At 42.6% G+C, this 17,159-nt stretch overlaps 1 long non-coding RNA gene across 1 annotated transcript in view; it reads right to left on the bottom strand.

Annotated features, from left to right (window-relative positions):
* LOC124605187 overlaps positions 1-16,841 on the bottom strand; it is a 36,760-nt gene extending 19,919 nt beyond the window's left edge. Inside the window, exons 1-3 of the long non-coding RNA XR_006978618.1 lie at positions 16,684-16,841; positions 12,063-12,286; positions 5,511-5,660 (exon numbers count right to left, since the gene is read on the bottom strand). This is a non-coding gene — a long non-coding RNA (uncharacterized LOC124605187). The remainder of the gene's footprint in view (positions 1-5,510; positions 5,661-12,062; positions 12,287-16,683) is intronic.
* Positions 16,842-17,159: the final 318 nt, after the last annotated feature.

The following is a 17,159-nucleotide window of genomic DNA, read 5'->3' as shown; positions in this document are numbered from 1 at the left end:
GGAAAACTGCTATCGAACGATTACGTCGATAGGTCGTGTGACGAATCAAAGTGTGTAGGATCTTTGGTAGTGTTAACTCTGCCGCGTGGAGCGCGGGCAGAACAGAGTGAGAGTCTGGCGGGAGTAGCGGGTGGAGCAGGTGTTGTGTGACGCTCCCGCGAGTTGCCGCGCTTTCGGGGTTTGGCAGCATGTAATTGCGCTCGACTCGCGATGATAGTTTCCGACATGGTGTCGCGGACGGGAAGCATTAGCTGGCGCACATCAAGAGCCCGTTTCGCCTGGTGACCGTGTCGAGAAGAAGGCGCGCCAACATCCAGCTTCTGCAACGGCGACGGCCGACAATGAGTGACTGTCGCCACCTCCTCGACCGACGGCTTCGAACCTTCAATCAACCAACAAGGAAGACTGGAAGCACGTAAAGTTTCAGAACTGTATGGCAGACCTCAGCTTTTCAAATTGTTCCATTTGTCTCGCAAAATTACAGCAACTTAGCATGAACCTTTGTTGCTCATTGTCCCAATTTCATTGCCAAGCAGGGTCCCTTCCTTTTCCGAAATGAACCCGAGTGTCATTGAAATTCAAACGCCAGCATTAAAGTAATATAATTAGATTTCACTGCTTTAATTTCAAAGTTCAGTAGCTGGCTACAATATTTAGGTTACACGAGCACAAATTTAGAGTGCGAGTTTTGTTAGCATATTTTAGCTTACCTGTGACTGCAGCTCAGCTTGGTACGTACTAAATTTTACTATTGTTAATAGTTCAGAATCATTTAATTCAAGTTCAAAGTTAAATCTCTTGTTTCTAAATGGCGTAGAGTCAAGTTGCTTTTGAAATGATTGTTGAGGTAGTCCAAGACTAACCGTATTTTACTGGATTTCGATGTGCTTCAGAAAGAAAGCTCACTATTAACTTCAGTCACTAAATTAACTTTCGATTTTCCGGTTTTATTAATTCTTTTGCTAATTTAAGTCAGAGTGTTGCGAAATTTATTACTTCTGACAAACTTTCAGTTTTCACACTACACGTGTCAACCTTCAGTTGCCACGCTTCTAGTGTTAATTATATGTGTAATAACCTTTCTTTTTCAGTTACTATAGTAATTGTCCTTAGGACTGGCGACCGTGATTTCCCCCAAATCTCAAATATCTAATTACCGCTAGTTAATTGTTAACGTAACGGCCGCACATTTACTTTCTTTATTAACTTTATCCCTATTTCAAAATTAATTTCCACCAGTTTCACTTGCATTTTTCCTTTCATTAAGATGTAACCCTTTCCTCCCTCTTTACCGACAGGTTAACTTCGGTGACGATTGCTTTTCCAAAACTCCCATTAGGTACACGCGGTTTCATTTTTCACTGTCATTAAGGTCGGTAAGTGAGGGGGAGGTTACACGTGGCGACCTGGTGACAGGACAATCTTCAATTTTGAGGTTGTTCTGGACACGAAGTTTGCATTGTGCAAATATCGTAACAAAGTACTGGTTACGTACAGGCCGTTACGTCAGCGAGAATAAGTAGTGGGAGTAATCCTAATTACATTTGAGATTTGTCATTTATATTGAAAATTATTAAAATGAGTGAAGGCAACAATTACCAAAATTTGGTAGACTTGGATACGGAACAATCGGTCGAACAGTGGGAAACGCGCACGGCGGTTCCCATTGTTCAGGGGCAGGCGGCTAGCATGAAAGACGCGACCGCCGAAACGCAACAAAGAGCAGAAATGGAATTCCAAACCTTAGAAAATGTTTCGGAATCGGAAGCGAAAATCAAATCTGTACCCCTTGATGATGAATACGGGGGAACATGTATAGAGGAACCAGCTACGGAAGTAAAACCGGTAGTCTCCGGGAATTTAACTGAATTATTGAATGTTTTGATTAATGAAATCAAGAGTCAATCGGCAGAAATTATAGCTCTGTCTGCCAAGCAAGAAGCTCAGTCTGAAAAGATTGAACGAAAGCTAGACAATCAGAACAAAGCTATTAATGTTGTTAACAACAATGTTGGAGTTGTTAATACAAAAGTTGATAAAATCAAAGAAGATATTGTTGTAATTAATACCGAAATCGGTAATCTTAAACAGGAAATGATAGGCGTTCAGGCGGAAATTGCGAGCATAAATACTCGTTTTGATTCCGAAATTAGCAGAATCGAGAAAAGTGTAGGAGAATCAGTTGCTCCGATCATCGAGAATAAGGTGACGGAACAAATTCAATTAGTGAAAAAAGAGGATCAAAGGAAGGTGGAATTGTTTTTCTTCCTGGACAGCTGAAAGAATTCTACTGTCAATATTTATGTTTTTTTTGATCTGATGTGTGTTATTTTCTTGTTTAGCGTTTAATGGACTCCCATGACGAGAATATTAATTATGAAAGGGTTATGTAAAAATGTGTATTCTATGTAATTAATTATTAATTTGCGTATTTTGATCTACCTGTTTTTATGACCATGTACTCTGATTAATTTTGTAAATAGTATTCCATTTCTTGATACTGTTGGGAATTTTGACAATTTTAGAATAGCTAAACCATTTTCTATGTTTTCTATGAATTTTAATATGTTGTCAACCTGTTTTATTTTTTTCAAGATGACAGAGTGGAATAAGATTAGGAGTGTCTCCACTCAATTATTATGGTCTAAAAAAATTTATTTATGCTTAATTAGACGAATGCTAAATTTTGTTGATGTTTTGAGCATATGCATTTCCGCTGTTTCTTTTTTGGGACATTTTCTGAGTCTGTTTACGTTACACGAACATCCTCAGACAATGTGGGGCACGTGTAACGCCGGAAATGCATATACTCCTATTTCCATCTATTGTACTATTATTTTTTTTCCTTGTTTTGTTACCTCAAGATATGACATTTCTGTCTCTTTATATATTGTAATTGTTTTACTGTTTGTATATATATATATTTATGCACTCATGTCGATGTATAATTGGTTTGTTTCGTAAATATTATTTGTATTTTTACGCTGGGTCTTGCCTAGGGAAAACTGCTATCGAACGATTACGTCGATAGGTCGTGTGACGAATCAAAGTGTGTAGGATCTTTGGTAGTGTTAACTCTGCCGCGTGGAGCGCGGGCAGAACAGAGTGAGAGTCTGGCGGGAGTAGCGGGTGGAGCAGGTGTTGTGTGACGCTCCCGCGAGTTGCCGCGCTTTCGGGGTTTGGCAGCATGTAATTGCGCTCGACTCGCGATGATAGTTTCCGACATGGTGTCGCGGACGGGAAGCATTAGCTGGCGCACATCAAGAGCCCGTTTCGCCTGGTGACCGTGTCGAGAAGAAGGCGCGCCAACATCCAGCTTCTGCAACGGCGACGGCCGACAATGAGTGACTGTCGCCACCTCCTCGACCGACGGCTTCGAACCTTCAATCAACCAACAAGGAAGACTGGAAGCACGTAAAGTTTCAGAACTGTATGGCAGACCTCAGCTTTTCAAATTGTTCCATTTGTCTCGCAAAATTACAGCAACTTAGCATGAACCTTTGTTGCTCATTGTCCCAATTTCATTGCCAAGCAGGGTCCCTTCCTTTTCCGAAATGAACCCGAGTGTCATTGAAATTCAAACGCCAGCATTAAAGTAATATAATTAGATTTCACTGCTTTAATTTCAAAGTTCAGTAGCTGGCTACAATATTTAGGTTACACGAGCACAAATTTAGAGTGCGAGTTTTGTTAGCATATTTTAGCTTACCTGTGACTGCAGCTCAGCTTGGTACGTACTAAATTTTACTATTGTTAATAGTTCAGAATCATTTAATTCAAGTTCAAAGTTAAATCTCTTGTTTCTAAATGGCGTAGAGTCAAGTTGCTTTTGAAATGATTGTTGAGGTAGTCCAAGACTAACCGTATTTTACTGGATTTCGATGTGCTTCAGAAAGAAAGCTCACTATTAACTTCAGTCACTAAATTAACTTTCGATTTTCCGGTTTTATTAATTCTTTTGCTAATTTAAGTCAGAGTGTTGCGAAATTTATTACTTCTGACAAACTTTCAGTTTTCACACTACACGTGTCAACCTTCAGTTGCCACGCTTCTAGTGTTAATTATATGTGTAATAACCTTTCTTTTTCAGTTACTATAGTAATTGTCCTTAGGACTGGCGACCGTGATTTCCCCCAAATCTCAAATATCTAATTACCGCTAGTTAATTGTTAACGTAACGGCCGCACATTTACTTTCTTTATTAACTTTACCCCTTTTCAAAATTAATTTCCAGCAGTTTCATTTGCATTTTTCCTTTCATTAGATGTAACCCTTTCCTCCCTCTTTACCGATAGATTAACTTCGGTGACGATTGCTTTTCCCAAATTTCCATTAGGTACACGCGGTTTAATTTTTCACTGTCATTAAGGTCGATAAGTGAGGGGGGAGGTTACATCTTCTTTGCCGAAGTTACGCCGTTACAAATCTACAAACAGTATCATGTACAGCGGTGTTAGCGTGGTCTCTCCTGGGGCGAGGTTGGCGAGGATGACTAATTAGTTTAATTTTTTATCTGCTGTGCTTATATCATATTAAGTTAAATTTGTCCTCAGTGTTCGCGTTGATAATTAAGAGTTGTAGATGCCGTGGGTGAAGTCTGTGTATCAGCAGATACTGATTTTTTCGTATAGTTTTACAGCTTTACTGTATGAAATGAGAGCTGCATCAAACCAGTCTCAGGACTGAAGACCACAACAACAACAACAAGTTCAAATGGTTCAAATGGCTCTGAGCACTATGGGACTCAACTGCGGAGGTCATTAGTCCCCTAGAACTTAGAACTAGTTAAACCTAACTAACCTTAGGACATCACAAACATCCATGCCCGAGGCAGGATTCGAACCTGCGACCGTAGCGGTCTTGCGGTTCCAGACTGCAGCGCCTTTAACCGCACGGCCACTTCGGCCGGCTTTAGATCTAAGTATTTTGTTTTCAGTGTACTTTGATTAGGACGAAGTTATCACCAACACAGTCCCTTCATCAAAACGTTCAATGTATTAACCGAATTTTTTTCATAACATACCTTATTGATACTTTAAGATATGTTTAACAATTAGCTGAGTACGCAGCGCTGCCCGGGGATGTATTCATTCCAATCTTGCGTTAGTCTGTCTCCTCTTTACCCCTCACTCCGTCCATCTCTTCCTCCCTTTTCTTTGTCCATCTCCTCCTCTTCACTTTCTGTCCGTTCCCTCTCCTTTTCTCTCTTTCCATCTTCTCCTCCCCCTACCTGTGTCCATTTCCTACCACCCCCTTCGCTTTCTGCGTTATCACCCGTCTACCAATAAGAGTTGCTAGTTCATAACCCCACAATATTTCTATCCATACAGTAAGTACTATGTGTACCAAGTTTGGTTTAAATCGGTCCATTGCTTCAGTAGGAGATACATACATATATATATATATATATATATATATATATATATATATATATATATATATACATCCATTTTTATAATTTGTATGGGTATAAATACATGGATTAAATTGTATTCAAATCACATACTCACCAGTTTTGTTTGCTATATTCGTAGATAAGTAGACACTTCGTGATTATGACTGCTGAGATGCACCGAAAAGCGTGCAACAACTGCGAGAAGATGGGATGCCTCAGCTGAAACGTTGACAACGCTTCCCCGTTACATTTCAAGTCGTTTAGCCTGTCAAAATAAAATGGAGTCACTTGATGTAACAAATCAGTTTCTTAAAGCTGATTATATTTTCTAGAAGCGAAAAGTGAAAGTTAAACTCAGCTTTCCTCTTTTCCAATTCTTATGTTTTCCTTTGAAAGAAATGCCCAGGTCATTAGAAATAAATGAAAATATTAAACTGAGTTCTCCTGGCGTAAACTACGAGTGGTATGCGTGTCTGCTGACACCTTTTCGTTACAATGAGCGGTCTCTGTTGGAATATAAGAATGTTTGTGCACACACACATATAAAATTGTGACAGGACAAGGAAATGCTCTAGTACAGGAAGATTAGTATTATTGTACGGTGGACACACCTCTCTTCTGCTATTCAGATGTGGTTGAATCTTGAGCGTTCGCAACGAGGGAGACCAAACCCTGCAACCCTCCTCGTCGGGATATGAATCAAATGGGTTTTCTAGGTGGAAGTTCATGCCCAGGTTCTCTCCATTTCTTAGTGACGTCGAAAACGTGTGTGACCTGAACATCAACATAAAGTGGCCACTGTGATTTTAGGCGTACAGTTCGCAGATTCTGGAAAGCGCTACCTGGAACTGAGTTCTCATGGATCTCTGTCTTCTTAACAATTTGCACCTTGGCACCTTTGGTCATGAAATAAGTAGAGCAACGCTGGATACAACAGGCATCCAGTGGGTGGGATTTGACAGTGCCATTAACGGTCGTAATGGCCTCATTCTGTCTTATTTATATGTACGCTCTTTTCCTATGCAGGGCACAATTTTCAGCATCTCTGTATACAAGTGAAATCGTAGAATTACGTGGCGTACTATCTTCATTTGTCCACCAGATGTTTCTGGCATTAGCGTTTAGTAGATCTCCTACCGAGCCAAGCTTCTTTGACAGATTCGCGCAGGACTGCATAAATAACAGTGCCAGGTAGAGGGAGAGGAGCAGTTGTGAGAAACTCTGGTCTCATCTAGCAGCTCGTGTAATTTCCTGTGTGCCTCTATATCATGGAGATGGGTCATTGTGGCCACTGTTTTACTTGGGTTTGTCTGGAGTCTGCATTTGCAAATATAGTCATTCAGTACGTTGTAAACTTGAAGGGATACGCCGACCCAGACAGTGTACAACCAGCCCCACGCGATCAATTTTGCTCCTACAAGTCCATTACGAAGAGCAGCATAAACTGCACAGGACCTTGGTGTGCGAAGACATTGGGCAAGAGAACACTTGGAATGGATCCTGGATCTACGGCGTCCGTTTCTACTCACTGGCGTGTGCAGGATTCTTATGACACCTTATGGTCGTCCTAAGAAGAGTGGGACCACGTGGTTCCTAAGCTCTATTGGCAGAACTGCGGCGGATTCTTTGTTGGCTGCTGACGAGCTTCCTAATGCATTTCAGACAATGAGCAACTGGGTTCATATCCGCAGTCATCACTAGCTACAGTTTTGACTTAATACTCTCACCTAAGTGAAATTCAGAGTCTCTCGAGCCCAAAGCATGGCCGTACCCTGTACTCTTCATGGCATCCGGAAGCACCCTTTTCGTATCCGGAATGACTCCCCGCAGAATGCACACGGAGTGCACAGTGGCTTCCTTCCCCTCCTTGGCACCCATGTTCCTAAGGGACCGCACTACGCGCGTAACGTTGGAGCTCCCAACTACCAGCAAACCCACCCTCTGTGAAATATGGAAGTGCTCTGATCAGTTGTACATGATGCGGCGGCTTCTCTTCTCTGTACCTCTTGGAGTTAACAGTTCCTTCCAGAAGTCAATGACGACGTGTGGCTTCCTGTGCCTAGCCAGTATGAGACTTCTACAGGCCAATGGATAGTTATCACGAAACAGGTTTCATTCCAAGTTTCATTATTTTCTAGCGTTTCGGCTAGTACCTCTATCATGCTAGGCGAGCGTACGGCGAGAGGCGTTACTCAAATTTAAGTGGAATTTGCCTGCGGAAAGTAGATTTCCCCAATCACTTACGACCCAGAGAACTGCCAACACACTTGACACATCACGAATTTAAATCACAGCTTTTTCTTAGCTTTCAGTGATGTTTCTTTTCGAAGCACGGAATACTAATTTCCTGAAGACATAGCACAACCTGGCATTTTATGGAAATCTTGGAGGTCATTTACAGTGGTAGGTCCTTTTTCTCCTTCAATAAATTCGTTTTCTCCCATTATGCTTAACATTGGGATACTGCTGTACCAATACAACAGAAGAATAAAATTTAGTTGCTGTAGAAACATTGCTCCAGTGGGCCAATCAACTTTGGACTATAGCTGATTGTGAGAGCGTTGGGTGACCGACGTTTCGCTGTTTTGCTTGTTTTGAAATTACTAAGAGGCCACGTGGATCGGCAGCCTAATGGGTCGGTCAGCCTGCAGTGTACTGGATGTATTTCAGGCCAGAGGTTATTCTTGTCCGCTAAACCACAGATGGTTATCTCATGCAAAGAGATCCGCGCGGTTAAAATTACCATCCACATCCGGGAAACCAATACCCGCAACCGCGTCAACATCCGCATATGAAACAGGAAGGAAGATTAGATACTAACTTCCCGTTAACAGCGCGGTTGTTACAGGATGAGCATATTCTGTGTTACGAAAGAACGGGGAAGGACTTCGGCCGCTACCTTTTCGAAGGAAATAGCCCTGTATTTGCCTGGAACGATCTGGGGAAATCGCAGAGAATTTCAATCTGAATGACCCGACGAGAATTTGAACAATCGTCCTCTTGAATGTGAGTCCAGTGCGCTAACCACTGCGTCAGCTCGCATGGTGCAATCTGCAGACGTTAAAGTTCTTTAAAGTAGTTAAACGCGCCACTGCTCTGACGAAATGCTTATGCCTGGTCTGAAATATCGACTGGTGCAAGTCCTTATCCGGATTTGATGCGAATTACAGCTGGACGCGTTTCAATGACAGTCGTATTAAATTTACACTCTTTCCTTTTGCACACAAGAGTGGCACAAACATATTAGTTCCTTATTTATGTAGAAAGCCTTTTGATGAAAAGAAATTTCCTCTCATTTTTTACATTTCGCGCACGAACCACGCAATTTGGATAATTACATTTTAGTATAACGTGGGCTGCCATATTCTCGATACGGTCAGTAAATAATAACATAGTTATAATAACTGAATGAGATTTTACAAATTATTCGCGTACCATTTCTGCTGTGATGGGAAGACAAGTGAAGTCGGGGCACAATTTGTCATTTTTTGCACACAGTTAAAAGTTAGTCATGTAATTATGACGATGCTAAATCGCGTCAACTTGCTACTCTTCTTACAATAACAACTACAGCATCGTGTAGTTTTATACAGTACAGAGAAAAGTTGATAGGTACACCGATTATATACCGAGCATTGCTAGTGGCATAAGTAATTAGCAAACAGATGTGAGATTATGAAACGAACATTCCAAAGAACGGCTTGTTATGCAAGAGCCCACTTATCACGCTGTGGTTCCTTTTTGGGATTGCGTAAATGAGCAGAATAACTACAAAATACACAGGAATTACTGAGATGTAAGACCGCTGCTTATGAAATGAAAATATAAAGAACATATAAAAGTATATAAAAACTGGAAGAGGAACATGTGGGAGTCTTTAACCCTAGCAATTTTTAACAATGCACGTGTTCTTCTCCGGAGCACTGCACAGTTAAAACAGTATATTGGTAGTGTATCAAATAGAAAAACAGTAATTGTGAAGTTCAGTTAAATGGCTTATAGCAATTGATGGTCCACTGGAAAGGTAGACGTCTAGTGGCGAACTGTCGAATGGGCACACACACCGCGGAGCATTGTCAGTTACTGTAAACACTGGAAAGTGCCAGTCGATGGAGCCTTGAGATCCATCAGCGGGGCCATACCTGATTGGAGGAATCATACTCGTAGCGTCATAAGGAGCCATTCGTAACTTGCTTCTGAAACTGGACCACAAAAGAGAAAGGTACGGTCGCAGCAACGCATTGTCAATAGGTGCAGCGGTCGTAGCCAGACGGTAAGTACAAACTCAGACTTCTGCTTTGCCTGTGATAAGCCCCAGTCTGTTTCTGGTCTGGCACGACTTAAAATCATTATTATCTGAAGTTAATTCCCATAAATTAATAAAGTAATTATCTCTTGTAGTCAGTAACATCAGTGATTGCGACGAGTAAGCCGTCTACTTTTGTACCAATTCCTCCTGTCCCCTAGTAGCTGTTTTGTATGTAATTTTCTTTGTAGTTGAGTGCACGCTGAGCCATGCTGGATGCAGTGAGTCAAGCTACTGACTAGGCATTTCGACCTACCTCCAACGGGCTGACGGCCGCGTTTTCACAGGAAAATGTGGGGTGACGTGACCATCCTGAGGAGGTATCAGCCAGAGAACTGGTAATTCCCAGTGCTGCTGACTTGAGTCGCATCCCTACCGTTTCTCACACAATGCACTCTGCACAATACGGGGTCCAGTGATACATTCACAGAAATAGTTATCATAGCTGGAAGAGCACTTGCACTCATGGAGAATCTCACAATCAGATTTTACAAGCAGACCCATCTGCCCAAAGGACACTTCAAAGGAACCTTCGCTCGCACCGAAAAGTCGCCTTCCAGCAACGTTATGCGAGGGTAGTCCGTGATAGATGGAGATTTTGGCATTCTGTGAGAAGCATCTCGGTCGCATTGTGAACAGGAATTCTTTTCTCTCTGTAAAGTGATGTCGCCACTTTACATGGGGTGAAGAACCTCTGGCCTACAAAGTTGTAAGAGCGCCCCTCACTGGATAATCCAAAACAGAACCTTCCGAGAAGTTCAGACGTTTCGGTAAGCGAATTGGGTGAAGCCACAAACTTAGCTGTCGAATGGAGGATTGATTCAAATTAATGTAAGAACTTTGTCCATGGGTGTATAATGATCTGTTAATTTTGAATAACTTCTGGAAGGAGGGAAGATAGTTGTCTTGATAGCAAATGTGACTCTGACCAGCATTTTGCAGCTCCTTTGTCATTGGTGCATTGGAACTGCATGGACTTGTAGAGAAGAAAAATGATTCTGTGTCAGAGGAGAACACACTTCGGTTCGGGAGTCAGAAAACTGACTTCATTTCGGGATATGGAAGAGAAGACTTGGCCTAGAGACTTTGTCTGGGGCAGAGCTGATGTGCTGCCATCTGCATTAGATCATGGTACCAGCTACGCTCCGTGTTTCTGAATGCTGAACATGGTGAAATATCGCACCTTAGGCCGGCGCGGTGCGAGAATTACTGTTTGTTTCTAGGCGGGCTGTAAGGATTATGAGTATTTCCAGTATAGAGACGTATGAAGTATCATTGTTCCCGCCCTCAGTCTACGAGGGGAGTAGGAAAGGAAGTGACTAGCAGATGTATAAGTTAACCTCCGCATATTATATATGCAGATGTAGATTTCGTAGCTAGTTGAGCACCCTGTTTGCTATCTCTTCTGAGGTACAGCATAGATGTATGATGTTTGCCAGGGCCATCCATGTCCTATTAGTCATCTGTTGCACAACACGTTTTTCATTGAATGCACATGAGCCATAGCGAGTGATCTGACTATTGGCCATTCCAACTGATGCGGGTTGGTTCAAATGGCTCTGAGCACTATGGGACTTAACATCTGTGGTCATCAGTCCCCTAGAACTTAGAACTACTTAAACCTAACTAACCTAAGGACATCACACACATCCATGCCCGAGGCAGGATTCGAACCTGCGACCGTAGCAGTCGCGCGGTTCCGGACTGAGCGCCTAGAACCGCGAGACCACCGCAGCCGGCGATGCGGATTTCTCTGACATCTGTTGGGGTTTATCGCAGGTTCAGTTGTACTCTCTCACACATGTACCTTGCAAACATTCCAAGAACATCCACAGAATTCAAGTTATCAGCTAAAATTACAAGACACGAGCGATGCCGATTCATGCAATGTTGACTATTGATCACAGGTAGCTGAATTTGACGTAAAGCATATAATATGATTGATACCGCCTTTTGATTTCTAACTTCAGACCAATTACTATGGATATATCGACACCCGTTTAGACCTCTACCCATGGAAAATGTTAGCAACTATTTCTACCACTGGATGAAACACTGCAATCAATATCCCAGCACACTCATGAATGGGTAGCTTCAGCTGCGTGTGACATATCTGAAGAAACTTATAGGCTCTCTTCCTCGCCAAGTAGAAGCCATATCGTATGAAGGCTACAGGCGTCATAAGGTATTAGCAAACTGTCTCCTAGGGGTAACCAATGTTCAGTGCAGCGTGTGTACCAACGATATTAATCTCGAAATATAGGACAAACAGATGTTGGCAAACAAAACAAAATAATTTAGAAAGAGGAGAAGAGGGTTAGATATACGATTCGTGTCTGATGCCTTCAGTGGCGTACACACCCCTTTCGGCGGCGACGAGGCACACGAGGTCCGTGGTGGCTTCCCTGACAGTGGGCCACATGAGGCCACGAATCGCAGCCAGGGCGCAGCCACAGTTCTCCGCGGGTTTACCGCAGCAGGCAGCGGCAGTTCACAGCCGCTCCTCAGTATCCAGTGTTCACAGGCTGGTATCGCCGTAGATGGTGGCTTGAGGTTCTTGCACGGTTCCCTCTAGAGAGAACATCCTGAAAAATGTTTTTCAGTCATAAATAATCAAATGCAGTGAAGATCGAGTGACTACATATTTAATTAAAGTGGTTGCAGGTACCCAAAAACTGACTATAGACCACTGGTTCATGAGTCCCATGCCATTAAACTATTCACAAATACTTCGACTGATTAAAAATGAAGTTCACTGTGGTGATCAAGACATCGAAACTCTCATGAACATGAGTAGATTCCAATGCGCTAATTGTGGCCCGGTTAAGGGTCAAGCGGCACAAGGTTCCGCTTGCGGCGTCAAGCTGAGACTGGCGCCAGAGTTGCCACAACTGTAGGATTTCTGAACAGGCATTCGTCACAACAAGTAGCGACCGGTTGGAACGTCATGCTGAGGGTTGGGGGCGACCAGGTGCAAGATTTACGTAGGGTGTATATCACAGTTTGTGCAGTAGCAAAAACTGACGCAGGTGAATATACCGGGTGATGAAAAAGTCAGTATAAATTTGAAAGCTGAATAAATCACGGAATAATGTAGATAGAGAGGTACAAATTGACACACATGCTTGGAATGACATGGGGTTTTATTAGAACCAAAAAAATACAAACGTTCAAAAAATGTCCGACAGATGGCGCTTCGTCTGATCAGAATAGCATTAATTAGCATAACAAAGTAAGACAAATCAAAGATGATGTTCTTTACAGGAAATGCTCAATATGCCCTCCATCATTCCTCAACAATAGCTGTAGTCGAGGAATAATGTTGTGAACAGCACTGTAAAGCATGTCCGGAGTTATGGTGAGGCATTGGCGTCGGATGTCGTCTTTCAGCATCCCTAGAGATGTCGGTCGATCACGATACACTTGCGACTTCAGGTAACCCCAAAGGCAATAATCGCACGGATTGAGGTCTGGGGACATGGGAGGCCAAGCATGACGAAAGTGGCGGCTGAGCACACGATCATCACCAAACGACGCGTGCTAGAGATCTTTCACACGTCTAGCAATATGGGGTGCTTTTTTTTGGTTCTAATAAAACCCCTTGTCATTCCAAGCATGTATGTCAATTTTTACCTCTCTATCTACATTATTCCGTCGTTTATTAAATTTTCAAATTCATACTGACTTTTTGATCACCTGGTATATAATGGAAAAGGGGAGGGGGAGGTGGGATGACAAATGGCAAGTCGCTTGTGTGAACAACGTTCTAGAACCGGCGGCGAGACTAACCAATAATAACTCCAAGACGCAGCTCAAATAAATTTGAGTTCAGACCTGCTCATTACCTAACACTCGCTTAAAGTTAGAAGTACGAAGTTCCAATCAGTCTGAAATCATTTCAAGCACAAACAGATGCTGAAGTGTTTACGTGACCACTTGGCACCTGAAAGCTACATCACTTACAAGTTCTAAACAACGCTAACACTATCAACTCTCCGATGTACGAGTTACCTCACTGCCCGTCTAGAGCAGAATGACCACTTGAAGCAAAATGGCCTGCAGCCGCCATCCGTTCGCCATTAAAAGCCCTTGCAGTGCCATCCAAAATCCACAATGAACACAATTGCCATGAAATAGACGACCAATTAAACATAAGTCACAACTACATCATATACCAGGTGTAGGAGTGTGACACCGGAATTTGGTTGCAATAACTACACGTTTGTTGTTTGAAACTGATAAACAATAATTTATTCAAAATAATCTCCATTGCTGTTTGCTGTTTATAGATTTCCCCCACCCCTCCGGCAGGCTCTGAATGGAAAAAAGAAAACACTTCTTTTGAAGCGAACCAGTCAGCTAGCCATTTTCCTACACTTTCTTACGAATTGAAGCGTTGTTCAGCGAGAGTGTGTCCCAGTGATGCAAACAGATGATAATCGGAGCCAAGTCTGTAGAATAAGCCGCATGCCCCAGTATTTGCCAACTGAACGCCTTCATCGTTTACCTGATCCGTTTCACTGTGTGTGATGGGGCGTTATCATAGAGTGATATGACTCTGTGTTGCCTTTCCCCATATTCCGGGCGTTTTTCAAGTAATGCTCGATTTAAATCGATCATTTGATGTGGTAGCGATCAGTGTTAAATGTTTCATCAGGTTTTAGCAGCTGATTCCACCAAACACAGAGCATTGTCTTCTTTCCAAAGCGATTTGGTTTTGCAGAGGATGACGTTGGTTTGCCTGAATTCACCTAAGATTTACGACGCTTAGGATTCTCACAGTATACCCATTTTTCATCTCCTGTCACTATTCGATGGATAAACTAGTTCCTTTTGTATCTGGCGAGCAGCATTTCACAAGTGGTCTTTCGATTTGCTTGCTGTCTTTCATTCAGCTCATGCGGAACCCATTTTCCCACTTTCTGAACCTTTCCTATATCATTTAACCAAAGAGAAACGGTTTTCTGCCTGACATTCAGTAGTTCCGGGAATTCCTGTTGAGTTTGAGTATCATCTTAATCCAATAAGGCCTGCAATCCCTTGTCTTCGATATTTTTCTGTGGGTTTCCCGCGTTCTTCGTTTCTCACGTCAGAATCACCACTTTTGAAGTTGTTGAACCATTCTAAACACTATGTTTTCCCAACAGCATGTTCACCGAAACCTTCTACAAGCGTTCGATGCGATTCTGCAGCAGTTTTCTTCAAATGATAACAGAAAACCAATGCTGCCCGCAAATCGTAGTTTATAGGCACGAAACTCGACATGTTTACAGTTTTCGAAACCCATACCGATGCATGGAACTTAGGTTACGGTGTGTTGAGAGTCGTTTTCAGGCGTTATTGGAAGCAGATGCCGCTGCGGACGCGGTCTGACGGGCCATACACCGTCGGCTAGCACAATCCATAAGGGAATTCCGGTTTCGTACTCCTTCACCTGGTATGTTAGATGAATCGTCGTTCTCTCTCGGTCCCCCTAAGTCCATACACAGTATCCTATGTCTAATAGTTTTGCAGTTAACTAAAACGTGACTTTCCTGCATACACAGTCAGGATTAACGACAAAGAAATTGTTGTTCAAACACGACAACAATAAAGATGGCCTGATCAATACAAGCGTCTCTTGGCGCTCTACTCAATTGTGGTACCAAATATTACATTCAATGTACTACTTTCAGGTGACGGGTGTGCTTCTTACAGACCTAATTAACACTTCACTGAATAAACAAGAAATCAGCTAGTTATCTACACGTATGACGTATAGTTATACAAGGTGTATCAAAATTAATGGAGTAAACGCATTCAGTTGAAAGTACACGATACTAGAAGCAAAAAAGTCGCAGTAAAAATGGGGTCGAAAGTGCATACCTTAAGAACTACGGGCAGTTTTTCATCTTCGATACTGCGAAACAATAGGACGGATACGTACAAACCAAAAATCAAGCACAACTTGCAAAATGAAACACAGCATCTGAATTGACGATCTTCCAGATGACACATAGATCCCGTAATTTATTAAAATAGTGCACTCAAGTGCTACTTGCTTATAACTACCATCACCCCAACAGTACAAAGTAATATACTATCTCGCCATTAGCGACCATTCCTACGGAGGCTCAGCCCCTGCAGAAGTATTCCGCCTGGTACGTAAGACACATGGGACAGAGCGAGTCTCTCTCTGACTTCAAGAAGAGTGTGATGATTCAACGCCTAAGAAGCCAGGTGTTGATGCACATAAATATGAGGAATGTAGGAACACGCTAGTGAGTGCTGATTTAACTTACAACATAGGCTGAAAAGAAGCCTAAGTATATTTATGGCATTAGTAGATACAGAGAATGCTTTTGCTAATGTTAACCGGATTACACAGTAAAATTCGGCAGATGGTAGAGATTGATATACGACGTTATCTACGAGCATAAAGCCTTCTATAAGGGATCCACTTACGACACTTAACCTTCTACCCGTACATCAAGGCGTATGCACCGCCTTCCGATTCACTGCCCTGGGGCAACGATCAAAATTTTGAACTTTCTTTTACATTCTTGGCGTATCGCTATTCAGTAAACAGTTACAACCGTTTGCGTAAACTCAATATTAATCTTTAATTGGCCTGTATTGTAATGTCTGTAATTAGGAACAAAAATACAACTATACAAAATACATAAAGGGACCGATTATGGTAAGGTACGTCACAACATCGTAACCAACGTTTTGGGCTCAACGAAGAGATGTAGACGGTTAATTTACAGCCCCTCCGAATCGCAATTCACGGTATCGTCCGATTCGCCAAGTTCTTAGACTTAGAAGTTTCACAATTAAGTGTTCTTTCCCGTTAACAAAAAACAGTCCAACACTGCGATACTCAGAACATTATATCCTGCTTCATTATAGTACGTGCAAGCCAACCCAACCGCCTTATAGTAGTTCAAAACTGCACGGCGATAGCGTCGTGAGAATCCACACTACACGAAAAAGGTCTTACCGTAAGGTTTACAGTTGGTCCAGCGTGTCTCTTCTTCGCCGCAGCTGATTCCTCTCTGGCCGTTGCCGAGGTGGTAGCAGACACAAGCGGTCGCGGTAGTGTCATTTGCTGCCAGCTACGCACCCTGGACGCATTATGGACTGTTGAGACTCAGACTGGGGCTGTCGGTGTGCGTATCGCAGGGAGTACAGGCTCAATATAACGATATGCCTGGCGGATGTCCATCCGCAGGATGTTTCAACCACAGGAAGTGTGACGTCTGTCGTTCAGACCGCAATCTGGGAGCTTGCGTAGTCGCAGACACAACGAGAGCTTCTACCGCTCATACGACAGCTAACTTCCCGCTATGTAGAATGGTAATAAAGAAAACGCTTCAGCGCTCTAACAAAACCTTAAAAATCCTATCCTTTTAGATTCTGTTCTCCACACTTCATTTCTTTCCTCTAGATCGGGTCTTCATACTTTTCCTGTGACGG

The sequence above is a fragment of the Schistocerca americana genome, chromosome 3 (genome assembly GCF_021461395.2).
Source record: "Schistocerca americana isolate TAMUIC-IGC-003095 chromosome 3, iqSchAmer2.1, whole genome shotgun sequence".
Lineage (NCBI taxonomy): Eukaryota > Metazoa > Arthropoda > Insecta > Orthoptera > Acrididae > Schistocerca > Schistocerca americana.
This window is presented reverse-complemented; position numbering and strand designations above follow the sequence as displayed.